General features: G+C 44.9%; 1 long non-coding RNA gene, 1 other non-coding gene and 1 pseudogene across 2 annotated transcripts; 1 reads left to right on the forward strand and 2 right to left on the reverse strand.

The window, feature by feature from the left end:
* The first annotated feature begins 9,334 nt into the window (after positions 1-9,334).
* LOC137217367 (uncharacterized) lies at positions 9,335-13,544 on the forward strand. The gene is made up of 2 exons (XR_010940080.1): positions 9,335-9,556; positions 13,070-13,544. It is a non-coding gene; the product is annotated as an uncharacterized lncRNA (long non-coding RNA).
* On the reverse strand, positions 10,796-12,898 carry LOC137212348 (RNA transcription, translation and transport factor protein pseudogene; annotated as a pseudogene).
* On the reverse strand, positions 12,306-12,412 carry LOC137220402 (U6 spliceosomal RNA). The gene has a single exon (XR_010941691.1). It is a non-coding gene; the product is annotated as a U6 spliceosomal RNA (small nuclear RNA).
* Positions 13,545-24,879: the final 11,335 nt, after the last annotated feature.

The raw sequence follows: 24,879 nt of genomic DNA on the forward strand, positions 1-24,879 counted from the left end.
GTTCCTCCTTCTGGGGGAAGGCGGAATGGGGAGAGCCTGCTCAATGGGTATGAGGTTTCCTTTTGGGGTGAAGAAAATGTGCTGGAACAAGGTAGTAGTGATGGTTGCACAACATTGTGAATGTATTAAATGTCACTGAATTTCACATTTTAAAACGGTTAAAATAATAAATAGTATGTTATGTGCATTTTACCACAGTGAAAAAGGACATAAAAATTAAAAAAATTAAATCTATCACTGAATGTTTGACATTTGCATTGTTTCCACATTTAAAACTAACCCTGAGATAAATATCTTTGTACATTTTGGTTAGGACAGACTTCTCAGTTTTGAATCACTGAGTCAAAGGAATATTAAAGAATTTAAGGACTTGATAGACATGATCAAAATGCCCTTTGGAAATCTGTACCAAATTCACTCTTCTTATTCATTCAATAAACATAGAATAAACGTGTAGGGTTTATATTCTCTGCTAGAACTGGGAGTACACTGAAGAATAAGCCACAGTTCTCAGGGGGTTGAAATTTAACTGGGTGATACAGTCATGTAAGTAGCCAGTAACAATAAGGGATAAGAGATGGAAGTTTAGGGTGACACTGAAACAAAGAAGGAGGACTTAATTCCCTCTGGGTTAGGAAGGGAGATGATATCTAGGAGATCTAGGAGTTTTCCCAGCCTGGGTCAGCTACTCTCACCAATTCTGGACATCATCTTAAAAAAGAAGTTGCAATTCTTAAGAATTTTATAGATTAAAACTTTTACTTCTTAAAACTACATTTATTTGATTGTTGGTGAAATAAAGATTTTTTTCATGTTTACTGACCATTTCTGTTTCTCCCTTAGCCCATTTTTCAATTTGGATGTAAACATTTTTCTCAGGATGTTGAAGAGTTCTTTATATAGTAAGGATACCTCTGTTACAGTTATTTTCATGGCAAATATATTCTGCTAGTTTGTAGTTTGTTTTCAAATCTTGTGTAGGGTGGTTTTTAAAGACAGCTTTATTGAGGTATAATTTACATACCATAAAATATGCCCACTGTAAGTGTACAATTCAATAATTTTTAGTAAAACTTTCAGTAAAATTTGAAGTGTACAATTCAGTGATTATATGTGTATACATATATAGACAAATTCTCTCTATACGTATGCACACACATATATATGGTGTATAAATATAGAGTAACTATAGAATTGTGCAGGGTGTTCTAAAAATATGTATATATCTTTCACTATATATAGTCATAGTGTTTTTATTATTATTTTTGAGCTCAAACTACTGTAGACATTAAAAACACCAGTAAACAAGTCTTCAACATTCTTTTTGGAACCATATTTCATAATCAATTGTTATTTGTTTTCCTGTCTGGAACATCAGAGGAGGCACACAGTTATGGGGGAAAAAAATCACATTAGATTTTTTCACATGGAGAGACCTTCCGCACGAAAAGCAAAGAGGCAGAGATTTAATTGTTTAGCCTCACTGCTGCTGTACTGGAAATTATGTGACTTGGTTAACAGGCAGCCCGCAGGCATGTGGGAAGATCAGAAGACTTGGAGCCCTCTGTGAGAAGCTGCCTCAGTTACCCAATCCTGATTTAGGGTAAGATGACCTCTGTTCTAGCACTGCCCTACGTTTTGACTTTCCTCCCTCTCCTGGCTCCACGTGCACACAGTGTCCCATTTTAAAGCACCTTCTTCTTTCTCTTTTTCCTTTCCTGAAGTCTGACTCCTTCTAGAATGCTCTTGGCTCAGTGTTACCTGTTGGAGAGGAATGACTTCTAGATGATTCCCACTTTTAGAGGGCACTTCAGCTCAGGTCCTTGCCTTGATGGTCAGAACATATCACCTCCAGGCATGCTCCCTACATCTCATCCCTCTCCTGGGATTTCATCTCCCTTTGCCCCATCCTGCCACACCCCGAAGACAGGGAGGCTGGGTCGCCCAGGTATGCCTTTTTCTCCTGGGCTTTTATGCTGTGAAGTCAGTGTCATTATCTCTATTTTCAGTTGAGGAAGCTGAGCCCAAGAGAAGACAAGGGGTTTTGCCAAGATCCACAGGTTAAAGCAGTACAGACATTGTCCTTCTTTGTTCCTGCCCATGACTTGTTTGGGGAATCCCTTGCTTTCCATGTCTTGGTAAGAGGCAGAGCCTGCCTCACAGTATAGATGCTTGTTTTCCCAGCCTCCCTTGTAGCAAAGGTATGGACCTGTGATCTAAGCTTCACCAATCACACGCCCCTTGTCCAGAGTTAGACAGCAGGCTGGAGCCACACAGGAGCAGGGACCACAGAGAACTCTCCCTGGTGGCAGTGGTGGTCACAAGAGTGGCGGAGACCAGTGCCCAGCCACCATGCAGCATTCCAAGAGGGGCTGCTCCTCTGTTGGAAGTGATGCGTGGAACCTGGGGTTTAAACCCTCAGCATCATGGGAATCTTGGGAGTGAGTGAGGTCCCCACTCACTATGAACTGGGCTATGAACTGTCATCTTTTTTGTTGTTGTTGTTGCAGTACGCGGGCCTCTCACCGTTGTGGCGTCTCCTGTTGCGGAGCACAGGCTCCGGACGCGCAGGCTCAGCGGCCATGGCTCACTGGCCCAGCCGCTCTGCGACATGTGGGATCTTCCCGGACCGGGGCACGAACCCGTATCCCCTGCATCGGCAGGCGGACCCTCAACCACTGCGCCACCAGGGAAGCCCTGAACTGTCATCTTTTAATGGGCCATATAGTTTTGGGTAATGAGCCTCTTAGTGTCAACCTCGACACACTGAGGATCAGAGAACTTTCCCACAAATTTCGGCATTGCCTAAGTGCCCTGATACCCAAGTACAATTCTGGGAGAAGGGGAAGGTTGTGGGCCTCTACATATAACGAAGATTATATTTTTTTCCCATACACATAGATAAGCGTTCAGAGCCAGATATAGTGTGACGTAGACAAATAAAGAAAATATTATATCTTGTATCCAGGTGTTATGGAGCAGAAAACAGCTGCACTTGGGAAATAATTCACGTTTTAATTTTATTTAGATCTCCTTTTTCCCCTACCCTCATAATCGTAGGCATGATGATTGACTATTCATACTGAGAAGGAAAACCTGGTCTGGATCTGAAAATGTTATGGCTGCTCATTAGGACATCCTCTAGTTCTGTTGACTGATGCTGAGTTGAAAGACAGGGTCTGTGAAGGAGCAGCCAGCATCTGTTCTTCCATTTCACCTCCTATTTGACCACAACTCTGACATCAGCCCTCTTTAGGAATGCAATGCTCGATTCCCTGGGAAATTCTGAAAGAGCTGGAGACACAAGAGGGAAGGAAACAAGGGCTGCTGATAACAGGCTAGTGTCTCAAAGCCTGCAAATCTACATGGAATAAGTTCTCAGACCTGGGATCTTGAGGCTGAGGGGGAAGAAGTACAGGAGTGCCCCGAGGGAGGCATAAAGAAGCAAGGACCACGAAGAACTCTCCTTGGTGGCTGAAGTGGTCACAAGAGTGGCCCAACTGTTTAGCTGGAGCCAAAAAGACTAACAAAAACTCAGAGAATGCAAATAATTAAATGCTCGTTGCTATAGGAATTGCTGGTACTTAACTTACCTAAAAAGGTCCCAAGACAGCACTCCTATTTGAAGTGAGAGCACAGGCCCACAGAGAGGTAAGCACATCTCTAGTTAGCAGCAACATCAGGATGGAAATGGGTGAGTGTTGACTTCTCTCTGGTGTGATTATGCAACGTGACTGCTGTTTCTGGTTAACTGAATGTTCCAATTACTTGTACGTGTTCACTGATATCAGAAAAATGTCAAGCTTGTTGGCAGAGTATGGAGCGTACAGAAGGTGTCGTGGGTGGTGGAGTGGAAAGAGGATGAGCTTTGGAGTCAGACGTGGCTTTGAATCCTCATCTCAGCCACTTTCTAGCTCTGGCTAGGAACCCTGGGGTAGTTTACTTAGTCCCCCTGAGCCTCGACTTTCCCATCCAAAGATAAGGAGGAAATATTTATCCCTGCTAGGATTTCATAAGGATTAAATGTTAATATATGTAAAGTATCTTGCACATATGTGGTCAATAGTGTATTAATGTTATTATTCTCATTTCTTGTCCATGATTAAAAGTTAATCAATAAGAGAGTACTTAACTCAGTACCAGATATTAATGTCGTTTCATCTCTGCTGGTAGGGACCCAAGGTCAGGAAACAACGGGTATTAAGAAAATAAAAGGTGAAAACTTAAATATTGTCCAAATTGAAGAGCATAATCAAGGCTGCTATGTTTGGATGTTCAGGTTGTTTACCACTCAACACAGGGGTACAGTTCACACAAACCCAATGTAGATGGTGCCCTCTGGATTTGTTCAGTACAATTTGAACAGTCATATGTGGTGGCTTTCAAGATAATAGATGATTAATAGTCTTCAATGAATAATTGGATGTTTTGTAAAAGGAGACCAGAAAGCAATTAAAGATGTCTTTGGATCTGATGGTTGCAAGGGCCCTTGGGGATTATCTAGCTCAAATTCCTAATTTTTCAGATGAGGAAACTGAGCTCCAGAGAGGGAAAGGGACATGCCTCATGCAGGGCAGAACTGGGACAAGAACCACGTCTTTGGTTCTTTGCTGATTGCCGTTCGTGTTGATGAACAACTTTCTTTGTTGGTAGGAGTTAGTATTCTGAACTACATCTTTTTTAAAAATGTATTTATTTTTGGCTGTGTTGGGTCTTCGTTGCTGCGCACAGGCTTTCTCTAGTTGCGGCGAGCGGGGGCTACTGTTTATTTAGGTGCACGGGCTTCTCATTGCGGTGGCTTCTCTTGTTGTGGAGCACGGGCTCTAGGCATGGGGGCTTTGGTAGTTTTGGCACACGGGCTCAGTAGTTGTGGCTCACGGGCTCTAGAGCATAGGCTCAGTAGATGTGGTGCATGGGCTTAGTTGCTCCACAGCATGTGGGATCTTCCCAGACCGGGGCTTGAACCCATGCCTCCTGCATTGGCAGGTGGATTCTTAACCCCTGCGCCACCAGGGAAGCCCTGAACCACATCTTAAACTTCCGTAGAGAAGGAAGATTTATAGCTGCTTTGCTTCTTTTAATCTTTGTCAGGAGCAGACTCAGGATAGCTAAGCAGAAATTTGTTTAGCTCTGAGTCTTTGCAAGTTTTCTCAGGTCACAGGATTCCTGTTGAGCAACACCCTTGAAAACATTTTGTTTGCTTCTGCTTTGACTTGATATTAGCTGGCAAGCTGTGTGGTTTAGTAATACCCTCAACCAGGTTGCTAGCTTGGTAGTAATCTGAGAACAATGTCTCTGGAGGCCCGCTGAGCTCCTCTGAAGGTTGCTATGGAGAATTGATGAACTGCTCCAAATTAAAATTCAGAATTAAACAGGCAGAGCCTTAGTGGGGCCTATGGGAGACAGCAGGAAGCTGATATCCGGCAGTAAGTGCCTTGGGCTTCCAATTAATAGTCGGCTATGTATTGCCAATTCATTTTCCCTATCCTCCACCGCCAGAAATCAGCCAGTAAATGGATAGGTTGGAGGCAATATGCCACTAGGTGCCATGGGGTTGCCAGGAAGGCTAGTTGGTCTCTATCAGTGGCATAGACTTGAGGAATTCAGAGAGTGGAAGAGTGCTGAGGGCTGACGCCTTTGGGAGGGGACTGTGTGGAGGAATTGAACCTGAGCCATGCTGTGATCATTGGGTAGGTTTGGAGCAGAGGAGGTAGAAAAGATGAGAAGGGGAATGCATTTTAGGTGGGAGAAATGACAAGCTCAAAGGCTTAGAGGGAGAAATATACCAGATGTGTTTGGGAAACGAAATATGGATCAATCTAGTTGGAATAGTGAGAAGTTACGAAAGGAAGCTTGGTCTAGCTTGGTAGGTTCTTAACCTCCAAGCTGTGGGGTTTTGACTTTACTCTGAAGGTAATGGAGAGCTATGAAAGGTTTCTAAGATGTAGGCAGCATTGGTAAGTAACTTCAATTTAGTCTTTGAGTCTTTGACCTAAATATAGGTAGAAGAATAAGAAGGGATGCTGAATGACCAAAAGGGTAGATTATGCTGGTCATTTGCCTATTGCTCTCGGCCCTTATCTGCCTTTCTGTGCTCTGCTATGTATCAGAGAGAGACAAATGATACTTTCCAGACTCCCGAGCTAGCCGGTTTCTGTTTAGGTTTTGTCAACGAAAGGCACTGGAAGATGAAAGGAAGAGAGAATTGCCTCCCTTTCTGACTCTGGTTTCTTGTGGTGTCTTTGGCATCAGTGACAGCAGTACCACTGAGTAGTACGGCGTTGGTGGTGGTGACAGCATTGGCTCTAGTGACAATGGCAGCAGTGGATCTGGGTGGTGCCTGTGGACACAGGAGCAACAACCTGTAAGTGCAGGCTCCCGGGCTCCTGCTCAGATAACTGGGCTCCAACAACCAACAGGAACCTTAGGGATACTGTGCCCCGGGCTTCAGGTAACATTTTTGCACTTCTAGCCCAGAGTGGTGATGGTTTCCTGAAGTTAATAATCTTTGAGTAATCGCCCCTCTCCTCTTCTGCTCCTCCATCTTTTCTAATACTCTTGTAGCCATTTCCTTTATTAAATTCTTCTGTCTGAAATACCTAGAACTGGTTTGCTTTCCTTTGATTGGATCCTGATTCATACAGTACGTAGTATACTCTCTTCACTTGGTTTCTACGGCACCACACAGGGTTCCCCGCCCAATCCTAGTAGACACTTTCAATCTCCCTTGCTGGCTGATTCTCCCTCTTCAACTTGACTCTTCATATTGGAGTGCCCTAGGGCACGAGAACGGTTAATGACTTCCACGTGAATAGTTAATTTTCCAGTGATCTAAAGCCTTAACCTTATCTGAATACAGCTCCATCACCCAGGAGCGCGGGAATACTTTCTTTTTATTGATGGGGAAATTTAAGATTTCTTGCCCTAGGGACTATTTTATTCATACCATCTTGAGAGGTGATGCCACATGTTGCTTCTACCTCTGAAGCTGAGGCTAATCCCAGATTATTATAGCTGAAGAGGAGTCAAAAAGGATTTGCTCACTCAGTAAAAAATAGGATTGTCCCCAGTAAAAAACCCACAGTCCCAGCACTGGTCATCTCCTTTGCAGGTTCAGAAACTACTTTTTTGTTGAGCCCACCCTGAAATCTATCAAATTCGACAATATAAAGTATCCCAGTAAAATACTTACACTTTTCAGATGTTAGCAATATAAAACGTAAACCACCATTTAAAATAATGAATTATTGCTGATGGGCATTAGTGGTTTTAAGATAACTGAAGTATCTCAGCAATATTGAGTGTTACAATCTATAAACATGGCGTACACCTCTCTGTTTAATTAGGCCTTCTTTAATTTGTCTTGGCAATGTTCCGTCGGAATTTTCAGCCTTATGGTCTTGCATGTGTTTTGTTAAAATTATGAAAATGAATTCTACAATTTTATATCTAACTTTTTTTTCTTAATATTACTTTCAAAGCATTCTATCACGTCCTTTAAGGGTTTTATTAACATTTGTGGGACTTCCCTGGCGGTCCAGTGGTTAAGACTCCACGCTTCCGCTGCAGGTGGCAATGGTTTGATCCCCAGTGGGGGAGCTAAGATCCTGCATGCTGCGTGGTACAGCCAAAAAAAAAAAAAGTAATGGCTGCATAATCCAGGTGGCAACTTTTAAACCACTAATATTACTGGTTTTGCTTAATACCTTTCCTTAGTGATCATTTCATTTTATTTTTTAGTTTTTGTTGTTGTCGTCTTATCGCACCAAGTTTTATAACATCAGTTTTATTGTATTAAGCAGGTCCAGTGTTGCACTGAGCCCCTTGAGGAATGCAGCCTAGAGTAATTGCAGGCTCAGTTCCAAAGCCAACACTTCAAATAAAGAGATGTTTTAGTGCAAATGTCAGTTTACCTTGAATATCTTCCTAATCATGTAAGCAAGATTTTCTTGCCAACATTAGAAGTATTAGTCCATGATCTCTTAGCTACTTCATTGTGGTTAAAAAATCTTCTACATTTTGACCACATCAAACTTAAAAACTTTTGTGCATGAAAGGACACAATCAACAGAGAGAAAAGGCAACCTATGGAATGAGAGAAATTATTTGCAAATCATATGTCTGATAAGGGGTTAATATCTAGAATAAATAAAGAATTCCTAAAACAAACAAACAAAAACCCCAAATACCCCAACCAAAAAATAGACAAAAGACTTGAATAAACATTTCTCCAAAGATGAATACAAGTGGCCAACAAGCATGTGAAAAGATGCTCAACATCACTAATCATCAGAGAAACATAAATCAAAACCACAATGACATATCACCTCACACCCATTAGAAAGGCTATAAAAAAAAAAATAAGAAGGGTTGGTGAGGATGTGGTAAAATGGGAACCCTTGTGTACTGTTGTCAAGATTGTGCAATGGTGCGACCACTATGGAAAACAGTATGGAAGATCCTCAAAGAACTAAGAATAATACTACCATGTGATCCAGCAATTCTATTTCTGAATATATATCCTAGAGAATTGAAAGGAGGGTCTCAAAGAGTTATTTGTTCAACCACATATAGAGTAGCATTATTCACAACTGCCAAGAGGTAGGAGCAACCCAAATGTCTATCAACAGATGAATAAACAAAATATAGTACATGCATACAATAGAATATTATTTAGCCTTAAAAAGAAAAGAAATCCTGTCACACGCTACAACATGGATGAAACTTGAGAATGTTATGCTGAACAAAATAAGCCAATCACAAAAAGGTAAATACTGTATGATTCCACTTACATGAGGTATGTAAAGCAGTCCAATTCATAGAGACAGAAAGTGGAATGGTGGGTACCAGGGGCTGGTGGGCGGGGGGAAAAGGGGGGTTGTTTAATGAGTATAGAGCTTCAGATTTACAAGCTGAAAAAGTTCTGGAGATCTGTTTCACAACAATGTGAATATACTTAATACGACTGAACCGTACACTTAAAAATGGTTCAGATGGAAAATCTTATGTTAGGCTTTTTCACTACACACAAAAAAATAGTCTCCATTTTGCTATATTTCGAGGATTTTGTGGGGGAGCCCTACTGATTCAATCTTTACTCAAATCTAATCTTGAACTTAAATGTCTCTATAATACTCCATATTACTAGATGGCTGTGCTGAATTCCATCACAAAGCGTATAAACCCACAATCATTCAATCAACAAGCATTTAGCGAGCCTCTTTCTGGTATGTGAGGTGGGCATCTGTTACATTCTGGAGTTACAGAGCTGAGTAAACGGTTTTTGCCCAGGAACTTGCAGGCTTACCCTGTTGTGCTGTCTGATTCTGTCTGAAGCAAATCAGTACAGGCCATCCCTGACACATTCCTGGAGACCTGAATCATGTCCACTCCCTCTGCTGTGTTCAACTGCTGATAGAGTCCTGGGGACTAAATAGAACTCTCATGGGTCAGTGAGATGAGAGTGAGATGAGACTGTCTTCAAAACCCAACCAACTTAGGACAAGACTGACTTCTTCCAGAATGCTCTGAATTTCTCCTGCCCATCAGAAGACTGGTAAGGATGATTCTTTGCAAATATGTGGCCAGATGAATCTGACCTTCCCCACAGCCCTCTGATCCTTGGTTTAATGCTCGAAATATAAGCCTCCCCATTATATATCTTCTTTCACACCCTCGTCTGCATTCTGCTCTGTGTTGCCTTTTCCTACTGCTTTGCTCCCCTAAAGCCTCCCACTGCACCCCCTGGAGCCTCATCCTATGCTAAGCAAACCCTACCAAGGAGTGTGAGCTCTTCATGGAAATTTCCCTCTACCTCTTGGCTAATAGAAACCCAGAGCTCCTCCGAGAGATTTCTCTGCAGCTCTCTCAAAAGGATACTATGCATTGCCCACATCTCGAACACCTGGGGTCAGAAGGTAGGTTAGCAGCCCTCCTTCCTTCCCAGGGCTACTTCTGAACTATTTCTAGTATGAAGGTCCTTGGTCCTACAACTACCGTATAACCTGGGAGCAGGGCAGTACACCCATCTCTGCCCTGCTCTCTCCCCACTTCCTTCATCTCCTCTCAGTCACTGAAAATTTTTTGGAGGTGTTATCATTAAGAATGTGGGCTTTGGGGCTTTCCTGGTGACACAGCGGTTGAGAGTCCGCCTGCCGATGCAGGGGACACGGGTTCGTGCCCCGGTCCGGGAAGATCCCACATGCCGCGGAGCGGCTGGGCCTGTGAGCCATGGCCGCTGGGCCTGCGCGTCCAGAGCCTGTGCTCCGCAACGGGAGAGGCCACAGCAGTGAGAGGCCCGCGTACCGCAAAAAAAAAAAAAAAAAAAAAAAGTGAACAGAAGAAAATAATTATAAATTGATATATGTTCTATGAAGAGTTTGAGACAGAATGAAGGAGAACCATGATGGGAAAGGGGTTAGGGAATGAGGTGCCATTTAAGCTAAGACCTGAAGGAAGAGAAGGAGGATGACATGAGATAAAGCAGGTGGAAGCACTCAGTATGTGTCAGTGATGAGTATTACCGTTAGCATTGCTCTAGTCAGCGCCTGGCTCTGAGGCTTCCTGTGAGTTTTCGGTGTTCATGTACATGATACGTTCCACACCCATCCTGCTAGTTCTCTTTTCTTTTCCCCACTTCCTAGAACTTTATTAAAGAAAAAGCAATGATGGTAAATCTCTAGACCATCATCCATTTTCTGGGGTTTCTCCTTTGAAAATGTGACATTTGATTTCCAAACATACGCCAGAGCGTACATGGTTCCCAATTGTACTAAGCAGGTGAGAAGCTGAAATCCTACAAGGTTCGTCGTCCAACTTTCCCCAGCCTGTGGTCTGTCTTTGGATCAGCAAGAATCGCCCGAACAGCCACTCTGGCTGCATTCACTTTTGTCTGCAGCTCTCTGAGCTCTTCTATATGCAACAGAATTTGAGTAGCTTCATGGAGAACTGCATTTCCTGTGTCCAAACCAAGAATATGCTTGTCTAAAGCAACAGGCAAGCCTTCTTTTGTTCGATTTCCTCCAGCAACTACATCCTGTTCAGGAGGTCCTGGACCATAATGAGAATTGCCTTTTTTTACCTTGTTACCTTGTTACCAGGTAATCACTGTGACGCTGAACCCAAAGGAGGTTAGCAAAGCCTTTTACCCCAGCCTTCCTAGCAGGATTATTTACATCCATACTGATCAATGGCTCTGCATTTTTAGTTGCACTGTCTGCATGTTTTGCACCATCAGGTCCCAAGTCTTTGTATTTTTCAGCATTACCTCCATAGTCAACAGCTAAATCAAGAAGCCAGCCAATTGCTACTTGGCGATCTTGAAAAACCAGTTCATGGCGCTGAGATACCTTTCAAAGAACTTGGGTCAGTCACTGCTGTGAACGTTTCTTAAATTATTTCTGTCTTTAATCTCATAGTGTCTAGTTTTCTGGTCTTCGAGCCAAACAATTGTTTCTAAATTCTGTTTCATCTTTGCACTGTAGTTGGCAGGATTGCGGTGGTCCCAGCTTCTGGCTGTGGTCCCCCAGGCTTCAGCCAGGAGAGGAGAGGGGAAGAGGAGTGGGTGACTCAGGCACCAGCAACGTGGTGAGAGCAGCCTGTTGGTTCTTTGACCTCCTCAACTCCAGTGACCTTTCCCTCTGTTCCACCTTAGGTACCCACCATAATGGCCACAGCCTGGACCTTGCATCATCGTTTCTTAAATCTGGGACCACACCCTCTCATTCTTCCACATTTTTTTAACCCAGTTGCTCCCACAATACCTGTTCTTCAAATTCGTTAAAACTGCCAAGCCCCTGGCCTCTCCGTTGTCTCCCTTTCTATTCAGTTCTAAGGTTCTAAGTTCCTTTCCTGCCCAGGAAAGACCGAATGCCTTTACCACGTCTTTGCCAATCACTCCTCTTTTGCCCCACGGTCCTGTTATACCTGGATACTGTTGGTGTTTGTGCCATAACAAGGTCCTGGTCTCTCTCTCAACTGGGACTTCACTGTTGCCTGGCAATCTTTCTGTACCTTCCTGATCAGCTTTCTCTTTCATACTTAATTTTTTATTTATTTATTTTTAACATCTTTATTGGAGTATAATTGCTTTACAAGGGTGTGTTAGTTTCTGCTTTATAACAAAGGGAATCAGCTATACATGTACATATATCCCCATATCTCCTCCCTCTTGCGTCTCCCTCCCACCATCCTATCCCACCCTCCCTATCCCACCCCTCTAGGTGGTCACTAAGCACCGAGCTGATCTCCCTGTGCTATACGGCTGCTTCCCCCAAATATGGAATGCTTCACGAATCTGCTTCCCCAAAAATATGGAACGCTTCATGAATTTGAGTGTCATCCTTGCGCAGGGGCCATGCTAATCTTCTCTGTATCGTTCCAATTTTAGTATATGTGCTGCTGAAGCGAGCACCTCTTTCATACTTTAAACCTTCTTCATTCTCCTCAAATGTCTTCCCTATAGAATAAAAGGGGATATAGAATTTTTCATGTGTCACTCTCTTGTCCTGCCAACCCACAGCTGTATAGCAGAGGCTGCTCGAGCTCTGCCCATGTCCCCTTGGATTCCTTCGCTGTCTGGGGGCACACCAGCACCCCCATGTGCCTTCACTCCCCACAGCCAGCACCTGTGTCTCTTGTCTGAGGACTGCCCTCAGGCTGCCTGAATCGGGAGTATAAATACCCCCACAAACTTGCCCGATGACTGGGATGACTGAGCTGTGAGAGCTCCCCGGGGGGATGCACCCAAGTCTGGGTGCTCTTCGTGGCACTTTGCTGTCATGGCATTCGTGCTCGGCCCCCTTCCCTTCCTGCTTTCTTTTCCCGCTCCCCTTCAGGTCATTCCTGGGAATGCTTCCTCAACTAGGTCATTGCCCAGGAATCCTCATCTCACCTGCATCTGGCTTTTCCTCTTCTCATGGAGGAAGAGATGCCTTCCCTTTAATATGTCCCCAGGTATTAGCCCTCGCTCCCTTTCCTTGCCCTTCTGAGGTAGGAGGTAGATGGGCTCCTGGGCTGGAGAGCTCGTGTTTGTCAAGTGCACTAAAACTGAAGCTTTGTTTTCCCCCAGACACTCCAAGGACAAAGCTAGCGGCAGAAGCTGAGCTCTGCTGGAATAAAGAAGGAAGATGACCACTGCTGAGGTCAGGGAAACTTCCCCGACTGCAGAGGAGCAGAAAGACTCCTTGGGGGTCAAAAAGGAGGGGGCGCCACCCCATAATAAGGGTGGACATACCGTCACAGGCCTCTGCTGTGGGATCCGTCTTAGCGAAAAGTTGAGCACACATGCTGGGGAGGATCCTAGGCCCAGTCAGGTGTGAAAAAAGAAACAAGATAATTGGCCAAAGGTAAACAAAGACCCAGAAGGACTGCCCTGTACAAGTGATTTAAATCACCTCTTTACTGTGCTCCTCATTAGGAAGGATGCCCACACCCTTTCTCTCTGCATGTGTATTTCAGCCTTGCTTCAGTCAAACACTTTCTCTGTGTGCTCTCCCACTTGTTGTGCTGTGTCTGCAATAATAAACTTTGTACTCCTTTGTACAGTTTCTGCCTCCTTGAAACATTCTTGCTTTCAAACCCGGCAAGAGCCAGGGCCACTTTACTTCCAGCCTCTAGCCCCTGGTGGTCTACTGGTTAAGATTCCTGGTTTTCATCCAGGCTACCCAGGTTCAATTCCTGGGCAGGGAACTAATATCTCTCTTTGGGACCGCTCACTGCAGTCTGGAAGTTCTAGATCAGGGTGTGGTGGTGTTGGTTCCTTCTGAGGCCTGTGAGGACAAAACCTGTTCCCTCCGTCTCTCCTAGCTTCTAACGGTTTGCTGGCAATCTTTGATGTTCCTTGGCTTGCTGCCTTTATCTTTACATGGCATTCTCTCTGTGTCCGAATTTCCCCATTTTAGAGGGACACCAGTCATGTTGGATTAGGGCCAATTCTCATGATCTCTTTTTACCTTGATTACCTCTGGAAAGACCTTATCTCCAAGTAAAGGCACATTCTGAGGTAATGGAGAGGAGGATATCAACATATAAATTTTGGTGAGACACAGTTCAAACCGTAATACCACCTCTATGCTCCCAAGCCCAGGTAGCTCTCCCCAACTACAGATACGCGTAGTCATCATCTACCAGATTGCTCCACTTGAATGCCCCACATAGCTATGTTTTCTGGATTCTCAGTACTTTTTGCTCTGTTTGGGGGAATTTCCAGCCTCATCAGTCCCTTTTCCTCAGAAAGGTGTTTCCCAGTCTCTTTTGTGGTCAGGCTTAGGCCTGTGAGCTATTCTCCACCAATGGGACTCGCCCATAGGAAACTTTGATTCAGAATGGCACAATTTGAGGAAGGAGGCTTGGCGTGGAAACCATTTTCCTGGCAGTGGCAGAGGTGAATTGTTTTCGGGGATACAGCATTTTCAAGTTGAGCTGAGCTCTTGATGCACAAGTGATAGCATTACCAGTGTAGCGGTGGTTATAATCAAATGGAGCTTCTGGTCGAAATGCAGATGGCGGCATTAGCACATCATGGCGGCAACTGCAGTAGCAGAAGCAGCAGTTTCTTCATCAGGCCAGGTTTTTGGTTTTCAATCCTTTTCTTGGAAGCTTAATCTTGAGCCAGTTTCTTCAGTTTCACACAGATTCTGTGGGCTATTGAGATTGTTTTAAATACATTTATTTTCTCTGTAATCAGCCAGGATCAGCTTCTGTTGCTTACAATTAAGAACCCTGATGCATGTAGACTTTAGTATTTTAAGGTGGTTTCTGGAAGTCACAGGCCCTAATCTGTGGGATTGACTGAGTGGAGGAGAATGGTAGTTAATGAGGTCCCCACGGCTGCAGCCTGGAAAGCTGGTGAGCTTTGTTATGCAGTGGCATTCGATCAAACTGTTTTTTGCTACATGTTGGGACAGAGCCATGCCAATCAGGGCTAGAGGAAATGGTAGAAAACATTTAGAAGGTTGCTGTGTACTGATTTCCTGCCCCTTTTCCATTAAGGAGTATGTGCCAGTTCAAGGGAGTAGGTCTACCAGCAAAGAGGGCATTGGGCGTTTCCTCCCCCGCTCCAGCCCTCCCCCATCTTTCATTTTGGATTGTCTCAAGACAAAGACCTTTAAGTGAGAAGTAGGTTGGCAGAATACAGAGGTAAAAAATCAGGTCTTCAGACTTAAGTCTGTAGGGGAGGCAGAACTGTATCTCTATTCTCGCAGGGTCTCTGGCTGGGCCTGAGAATTAAATTGACTAAGATTAATAGGAGAAAAGCACATGGATTTTTGTGTGGACATTTCCCATAGGAAAATGAAGACCCCCCCTTGACCTCCGCCCCCTTGACCCCCCCCATCTAAGTTTATAAACTTAGTTGAACAAAGAGGAACAACTGTGGAAAAGTAAAACATATGGGGAGACCAAGGTAGGATGAGTTGTTTTAAAAAGGTCTGTTTGTATAGATTTCTCCGGCTTCCACCCCCCATCTCTGGTGGTAGGAATGTGTCTTTCCTCCTGGCATCTTGCACTAGGAAGTTATTTATCTCCTGCTTTCAGGAAGAAAAGTGCAATGGCTAGGGGGTGGGCACAGGTGGTCAGAGTGTCCTTCCTGTACCTGCTGCTTTTCAAATGTCTTTAGCTCAAAATAATCCTTATGGCAAAGTAGCATATTTGGGGTTGGCATATTCTGCCAATTTTCAGCTCTGGAAAAGAGCTGGGCAAGATCTTTTGATGAGGGTTATTCATAGAACTGAAACAAATAGAGGAAGCCTGCTAAGATCTTGAAGGTTTGGATTATCAAAGAATCCCCCAGGCTGTTCAGTACAGCCTGTGAAACCCCCAAGGCATTGATGGGACCTGATCTATGTGAGCAGCAGTGTCTGCTGAAGCTTGACAGCCTCCAGGAAGGGTATTCTTCCCAGTGCCCGAATCAGGTGCAGTCACAGGGATAGGGATAGAGTAGGATAAATAAATGTATTTTAACAAAAAATTCCACTTAGGGGACTAAAGACAGAGAGGGAAATTTAAGGGAGTTTGGGAGACTGTTGTAGGCTAATTACCACTCAAGAAAAGAATCCAGTAACCTAGTAACAATCTATGCTACCTCGAAGGAAGACCAGGCACACTCAAGCCACAAACCTGAAACACAGGACAATAGATATGGGGTCTGAATCTTGTTACATGAAGTCAGGAAGTTAATGGTCCTTGAAGAGTAGCATTTCTGCCTGTAGCCAACATAGGAATAGAGGTGAAAGGGGAAAAAAACTAAGTGAAAGGAGACATTATACTGAAACCTGAGATGAATTACCAGATTTTAGTATATGTTACCACCCTTCCGCTAATATACATGTGATTTAAATGGCGCCATGGCAGTCCCGGTTAGAACATATAGGGTTTAAGGAGGAACTAATGACATAAGCCTTGATATCTACACCCAAATGAGGAAGAAGGTGGTCTTCTCCCCCTCCCCACTTTTCTTTTGCTTATAAAAATAAAGTCCTCTCAGTCCTCGGGGTAGAGCCTTCTCACCTGCCCGCTTGTATCTCTCACAAGCGTCTCGTGCTAATAAACTTACTCTTTGCCTGCTGCTTTGCCTTCTGCTGAATTCTTTCTGCTCTGAGACAAAGAACCTGAGCTTCAGTAAGTCCAGACACCAGGTGAGTGGTTTCAAGTAAAAGACAGTGGGGGGACTTCCCTGGTGGCGCAGTGGTTAAGAATCCATCTGCCAATTCAGGGGACACGGGTTCGAGCCCTGGTTCGGGAAGATCCCACGTGCCGTGGAGCAACTAAGCCCGTGCGCCACAACTACTGAGCCCACGTGACACAGCTACTGGAGCCCACACGCCTAGAACCCGTGCTCTGCAACAAAGAGAAGCCACCGCAATGAGAAGCCCGCGCACCGCAGCAAAGAGTAACTTCCGCTCGCGCAACTAGAGAAAGCCCAGGCACAGCAACCAAGACCCAACGCAGCCAAAGATAAGTAAATAAATAAGTGTATTAAAAAAAAAAAGACAGTGGGTTCAAGTTCCCTCTTAAGTCAGGGATCATGGGTTCAAGTCCCAATCTGAGTTTTGACTGGGTTCAAGCGCCATCTGAAAAGTGCTATCTGGTTTCAGTACGGAATAGCAAACAAGGAAAATCCTTCCAGAGGCCAGAACGAGGGCTGCTAAGGAGCTAACCAAGGAGTTCCACTGCCAGGACAGTGAATGCTCACTGTTCCTGCCCAGTGGGATTGTATGAGCACCATGGACCAGTGGCAGCTGGGTGTTTGCCATGCTCCCCTCTTCCCAAAGAGGTTTGAAAATGTGATCAATCAATCACTTGTATAAGTGATCACTTAAGTTATACCTATCTCTATTTATATCTATATCTACATCGGTAACTGTATTTATAACTCACTACTGTTGGGGAGAGAAACTAGTCTTTCAGCTTTAAGCTTATGGATCCTTGCTCAAGGGAAGCCACATCTTGACTCTAAGCCTCTAAGGATCCTGGACTTCTCACTGGAGTCGGTGACGAGATGGAACTTTGCAGCTGTATTTCTTGGGGAGGGGTAAGTGCTTTTTATTTATGGGAAGAAGGATGTGTTTGAATGTTGGCTAGCCAAAGGGGTGGACTGTGGCAGAAACTGCTGCTTTTCTACCTCAAATCTACTCTCTCTTTATCTCTTTTTAACAGAGCCCTGATTTTGTTCAGGGTGGCAATGTGCCAGCGAAAGTACTGTCTGCTTCAGTCTCCGTTGCAGGCAGAGGTGGCCAGATGACACACAGACTTAGGGTTTCTGGGATGTTTTTGCTTTTCTAACAGTTTCCTCGTGTTTTCACCTCCTTCGTCTTCTGCTTGTCTGGAATGTAGCTGCTGGAGTTGGAATAGCCTGTAGGTGACCAGGACACACAGGCGGGAGGGTGAAGCCCTACATGGTAATGTTGGCAACTGGAAAGACAGAAGGAGCATGGCTTCCTGATGGCAATGGGGTACAACTGTACCAGCTCTGGACTGCGTGCCTCTGGTCTTGTTATATGGGAAAAGGAAACCCCCATAGCCTTGGGTTTTTGTTTTTTTGCTGGGGAACACATTTTTAAATTGATACACATCCAAAATGAAACTCATCACTTTCTCCCTGAAATCCACTTCCCTTCCTGTGTTCCCTACTTGGTTCCCTTGACCACCATCTACTCAGAAATCAACATGCAACCCTTGACTTCTAACCTTTATTTGCCCCTCCCCCAATACCTAATAAATTTATTAGTTTTATTGATTCAATTTTTAAATCTCTCCCTATTACAAGTTGAATTGTGTCCCCCTAAAAGCTGTGTTAAACTCCTAGTCCTGGGCTTCCCTGGTGGCGCAGCGGTTGAGAGTCCGCCTGCCGATGCAGGGGACACGGGTTCGTGCCCCGGTCCGGGAGGATCCCACATGCCGCGGAGCAGCTGGGCCCGTGAGCCATGGCCGCTGAGCCTGCACGTCCGGAGCCTGTGCTCCGCAACGGGAGAGGCCACAGCAGTGAGAGGCCTGCGTACTGCAAAAAACCCCCCACAAAACTCCTAGTCCCCAGAACCTCAGAATGGGACCTTATTTGGAAATAAGGTCGTTGCATATGCAATTAGTTAAGATGAGATCATGCTGAAGCAGGGTAGATCCTTAATCCAATACAACTGGTGTCTATAGAATACGATGTGAAGAGACAAAGACCCACAGGGAGAACACAGAGGCAGAAATTGGAGAGAGAGAGCTGCAAGCCAAGGAACACAAGGATTGATGGCCCCACCAGACGCTAGGGCGAAGGAAGGAGGACTCTACCCAGAGTCTCCGAGGGAGCTCAGCCCTGCTGACACCATGATTTTAGACTTCTAGCTTCCAGAACTGTGAGAGAATACATTTCTGTTATTTAAGCCGCCAAATTTGTGGTACTGAGACAGGCTGGGACCTGGGACCCTTTGCTGGGACCTGGGACCCTTTGCTGCAGTGCTGCAACGCTTGCACCTGACACACCTCTCCTTGAGCAACAAAATACGAAGAAACTGTATGGGACTAAAAATAACTGCATGCATGGGCAGTTGCGGCAAATTCTGGACCCCAAAGATACAAAGAGACCGAAAAACCCAAATGCCACTTTTGAAGAGCCTGGAGAAAAAACAGGGTGTCGGGAGCAAAAGCAGCGCATGCCCCCTGCACACAACACCACCTAAGCCACCCCTCTGGCCCGACCTCTGGACGCATCCCTACCCTCACCCCATGTAAGAATCAAGCTCTCCACCCCCTCGGTGACGGTTGGTGACGGAGCAAGCAAGGGAACATGTTTTTGTTCTCACTCCTCCCTGCTGCAGCAGAGGAGCCAATAAAACCATGCCTGAATTTCTGGTCTGGCCTCTAGTCAATTTCTATCGCTTGGGGAAGGCCAAGAACCCTGTTCGTAACAGTACTTTGTTACAGCAGCCTCAGGGTACTTACACACGCCCTAATGCATTCACACTCTACCAAGTCACCAGACTCTTGTTTTGCTGCAAGAGCCTCGGAACTGGTCCCCCAGCTTCCAGTGTTGCTTCCTTTCCATTCCTGCCCAACATAACAGCCTGAATGAGCTCTGTAATGTTCAAATTACTCACCTGTTTACACACGTTTCAATGGTTTCCCGGTACTCTAAAGATAAATTCTGAACTCCCTTACCTGATACAAAAGGCCCTGTGTGCCTTTCCATCATCAGCTAGTCCCATGCTTTTCAGCTACTTCCCATGCCTGCAAAATTCCCCCAGTGTTCCTACCCTGTTTGACCTCTGGGCTTTAATTCCCATTAGATGTCTCTTCTCCCGAGAAGCCATCCTCTACTCTCCCAACACTGATAGTGCCCCTGCTCTGTGCTCCCTTAAAGCCTGGTTCTTCCTGCATCAGAGCGTGGATCCCATTTATTACGATGCTCGCCTGCTTGTCTATCTACCTCCCTAGTCTGCAAACTCCCGGGAGCAGGGACTGTGTCTTCCCCAGCACGATAGCTTCAGTGACCAGCAGTGACTGCTCCATTTCCGGTGCTCAATATATTGGATTGAGGGGAGCAGAGGGCTGCCTGCTTTTATTGTCTTTCCCCTGAGTTTCAGATTTTGAAAGATTTTAACCAGTAAACACAATTTATTCCTTAAGTTAACCTATTGGGTCTTATCAGGGGATTCATGCATGGTTTTCTTTTCTTTCTTTCATTCTTTTTAATATTGAAGATTGCCTGAAGAACTTCTAAACTGTTTTCTTTTTGAGGAATAACTTGGGAGCCTAACAATACTGTTTTTTTTTAACATCTTTATTGGAGTATAATTGCTTTACAATGGTGTGTTAGTTTCTGCTTTATAACAAAGTGTATCAGTTATACATATACATATGTTCCCATATCTCTTCCCTCTTGCGTCTCCCTCCCTCCCACCCTCCCTATCCCACCCCTCTAGGTGGTCACAAACCACCTAGCTGATCTCCCTGTGCTATGTGGCTGCTTCCCACTTGCTATCTATTTTACATTTGGTAGTGTATATATGTCCATGCCACTCTCTCACTTTGTCACAGCTTACCCTTCCCCCTCCCCATATCCTCAAGTCCATGCTCTAGTAGGTCTGTGTCTTTATTCCCGTCTTACCCTTAGGTACTTCATGACCTTTTTTTTTTTTTTTCTTAGATTCCATATATATGTGTTAACATACGGTATTTGTTTTTCTCTTTCTGACTTACTTCACTCTCTGTGACAGACTCTAGGTCTATCCACCTCAGTACAAATAGCTCAATTTCGTTTCTTTTTATGGCTGAGTAATATTCCCTTGTATATATGTGCCACATCTTCTTTATCCATTCATCTGATGATGGACACTTAGGTTGTTTCCATCTCCTGGCTATTGTAAATAGAGCTGCAATGAACATTGTGGTACATGACTCTTTTTGAATTATGGTTTTCTCAGGGTATATGCCCAGTAGTGGGATTGCTGGGTCGCAGTACTGGTTTTTGAATCTAGTCAATCTCCCTCCATTTAATAGAAAAGGGAACTGAGGCCCCAGAGGTGAGATGACTTGCCTGAGGTTGAAGTGCGTTAGTAATATCACGAGGTTAAGACTCAAGTTTTCTGACTTGTATCCAGGATTCTCTCTGCTCTTTCACAATAGCTAAGCCAATTGTGTGTTGGTGCAATGTTTAACAACCGACTCTCTAGGGGAAACAAAAAAGAGCCTGGGTTTAAAGCATTTGTCGGTTTCTGCTGAGTAAATGCTCTCATCTTGGCTAATTTCAAGCCACCTCTGTGAAGTCACTGAACAGGAGAATTGGTTCAAGCAGGCTCCAAACTCCACACTCTCTGCTTTCTTAAAGGTTTGTAGTTGGAGGCTTCAGCCCCTCGGAAAGTGGCCGTTGCCAGAACATGATAAATGCTGGCAATGAAGTGATGTAAACGGCTATAGATAAAAGTACCGGATCCCAAAGGAATGACCTGCTGAAAATATGACAAGATGGAAAACTCATATGAATAGAAGGTGCTGTTCATTGTCATGTGTTGGAACCAAAAGCCTGTGATAACCTCTGCAAACACGAGTTAGATGAAATAGAAATACAAGTCCCGAAACAGTCCCATCTCCCCTCAGTAGCTTTTCTGATTTATCTCAGGCAGAAATAATTCCTCCTTCCTTAGTAGTTCCCATATATTTATAATCAGTTGCTTTTTTTTTTTAAGAATTGCCAACAGAATGTATCCAAAGTCCCTAGCTTGGCAAAGAGGCCTTTTACCAAATGAATTTTCAAAGGAGGTGGGGTGGGGCGGCAGGAGGAACACAGGCTGTGGGGCTTGTCAGCTCTGGGTTCAACTCCTGTCCCACTACTTAATGCTCTGCGGCCTCAGGCCAGTGTCCTGACCTCAGTTTGTTCATTCTTGGATACATTCCTTGTAAGGCTGACACAGGATGAAACAATATAAGACATGTCAGGTGCCTAACACGCCACCTGGCACAGTCTAAGAAGGCAAGAAATACCTGTTCTCTCCTTTGACAGGTTAAACATTTCCTGCCTGTACAAACCGTCTGTACATTAAAAAAAATTTTTTTAAATTAATTAATTAATTTTAGTTTTTTGGCTGCGTTGGGTGTTCGTTGCTGTGCGTGTTCAGGGCTTCCTCTAGCTGCGGTGAGTAGGGGCTACTATTCGTTGCGGTTCACGGGCTTCTCACTGCGGTGGCTTCTCTTGTTGCAGAGCACGGGCTCTAGGTGCGCGGGCTTCGGTAGTTGTGACACAGGGGCTCGTAGTTGTGGCTTGTGGGCCTAGAGTGCAGGCTCAGTAGTTGTGGCACACGGGCTTAATTACTCTGCAGCATGTGGGATCTTCCCAGACCAGGGCTCGAGTCCGTGTCCCCTGCATTAGCAGATGAATTCCTAACCAATGCACCACCAGGAAAGTCCCCATCTGTACATTTTTAAGACCTTGTTTTCCTGTGAATTAATTAGTTCATTTGCTCAGTCTCCTAACAAATATTTAGAGAGAGAGAAATGCCTCTGTGCATCAAATCTCTGATTACATTGTCTTTAATATCTAGTGATTTTGGAGAACATGGACACAGGTAAGTTCTTGGACTCGGGTCAGGGTAGCAAGTAAGAACCCAGGAAAGTTGTTTTTAAATGTGGACCAAAGTGCAGAAGGGCAGTAATGAGGAACCTGCTCACGATTAAGCCTCACTAAATGAAGACTCTAACTGTGAGCTGCCGTAGTGGAACCCCACTAAGGGCTGGGCACCTACCTCACAGCCTTAAACCCACTCCTTTAACCCTCCCATTAACCCCACAGTGGTAGAATTATCCCCATTTTGCTGATGAGAAAGCTGATGTACAGAGAAGTCCATGCTCCGTCATGTTCCTTGTGCACTTCTACTATGTGCCAGGCACTGTTCTAGGCATTGGTGAGAGAGCATGGACGGACAAAAATCCCCGCCCTTGTGGAACTGACACGAACAAGACAACAAACGAGATGAATAAGTGAAATGTCTCATATGTCAGGTGGTGCTAAGTGCCCTGAAGAGAAATAAAGCAGAGCAGGCGTTTGGGGCAGGGGAGGCTGCAGTTTGATGTAAGGTTACCGGGAAAGGTCTCAGGGAGAAGGTGACCTCCGCGCAAAGAGGGGAGGGAGTGGGCCAAGTAGATAACTGGCTCAGAAACTTGCCTGAGGTTACTAGGAAGTATCACTGGGCACTGGAAGGGCTGTTTGTCAGGCTCTAAAGCCAGGGCTCTCATTTCATCAGGCCTCTTTTTTCAAAAAGCAGCGCTGCTCTTCTCCAAGCAGGGTGTGTGTACAAGTCTGTCTGTCTGTCTGTCTGTGAACGTGTTATATTTCCCTGGGGCTGATCGTGTGGGGGCCCAAGCTTCCCTGACAGCTCCCAGGGCCTCAGGCCTCACATTATTGGTTTTCATGGAAACTTGGCAACTTTCTCCCCCCACCCCACCCTTTGCCCTGCACCACATTCCAATGGCTTTATTTGTGTGCCTTGGAGGCTGGCCAGGGCTGGGCCTGGGACAGGTTGCCATGGCGATCTCCCACTCCTTCCAGATAGAACTTCTCAAGGATGTTGCCTTTGGGCCTGAAATAGTTCAGGCCTGCTCTCCGGCACAGCAGGAAGAGCTGAGTTAGGAAACCCCTTTCAATCAGCTTTTGAACTTGCACAAACCCAACCCTGGGTGAGAAAGACTTCTGGGGGTTGTTCTCCAGGGCACCCCAGGTTTGGGATTGGGAATGGTTTTCCTTGGGCTACTGGAATAACTACTATCAGTTGTTACATACCAGGTGCTGTATTCAGAGCCTGCCTCTGAGACCTGCAGAAACAGAACAGTTTTTTAAAAGCTCAACTTTACTGATGAATCTGCATCCAATAAAATGCACCCATTTTAAGTGCACAGTTCAATGAGATTTGACAATGTATATACACTTGGGTAATGACCACTACAATTAAGATATAAAACTTTTCCATCACCCCCCAAAGTTTCTTCCTGCTGCTTTGCAGTTATCCTCCCACCTCCCCAACCTCTGGGCCCAGGCAGCCACTGATCTGCTGTCTGTCACCATGGATTCATTTTGCCTTTTCTAGAAGTTCATGTAAATAGAGCCATCTAGTATGTGCACTTTTGTGGCATGTGTCTTTTGTTCAGCATAACGTTTTTGAGATTCATCTGTGTGGTTGCCTGTTTATTCCTTTTTATTGCTGGTGCTATTGTATGGAGTGACTGTAACAGAGAACAAGCCTGACTCCATATTGGATCTAGTCCTTTAGCGCTAACCCTTGAGCTCTGTTGCCTGTGCTGAGTCATGCTGACTCTGCACCTTTGTGAAAGAATGTTGCCTGTAGCCTGAAATATACAAGATAGCCCATCCTCAAGGCTCTGACCTTTAAATGTGTAACACTTTTCCATTCCTATAGACATGAAAAGTTGCAGAACAGAGAATAACATTTGTCTTGTGGGAGGTTTATAGGAACACGGTGACCTGACCTACAGGGACAGCTGCAGGAGCAAAGGGTTCCAGCACCAAGAAGTTCACAGCAACCAGCTACCTCCTTCCCCCGCCACCCCCCCAGCCCACCCTCCCCTTTTAGTAGAAAAGAAGCCTGAATTCTAACTCGGGTAAGCTGGTTCTTTGGGACACTACACTTCTTGGTCTCCTGGCTTTCTGAGTAAATTCACTCTTCCTTGTCCAACAACTTGTCTCTTGACTTGCTGGCCTGTTGTGTGGTGGGCAGTACAAGCTTGGACTCCGTAATGTGACCACAGCTCGTCCATTCTCTTGCAGATAGACATCTGTGCTGTTTTCCGTGTTTAGTTATTGCAAATAAAGTTGTTATGTACATTTGTGTATAAATCTTGTGTGAACATGTACTTTAACCTCTTCTGGGTAACACCGGGAGTGGA

This window comes from Pseudorca crassidens, chromosome 2 (assembly GCF_039906515.1).
Source record: "Pseudorca crassidens isolate mPseCra1 chromosome 2, mPseCra1.hap1, whole genome shotgun sequence".
NCBI classification, from domain to species: Eukaryota; Metazoa; Chordata; class Mammalia; order Artiodactyla; family Delphinidae; genus Pseudorca; species Pseudorca crassidens.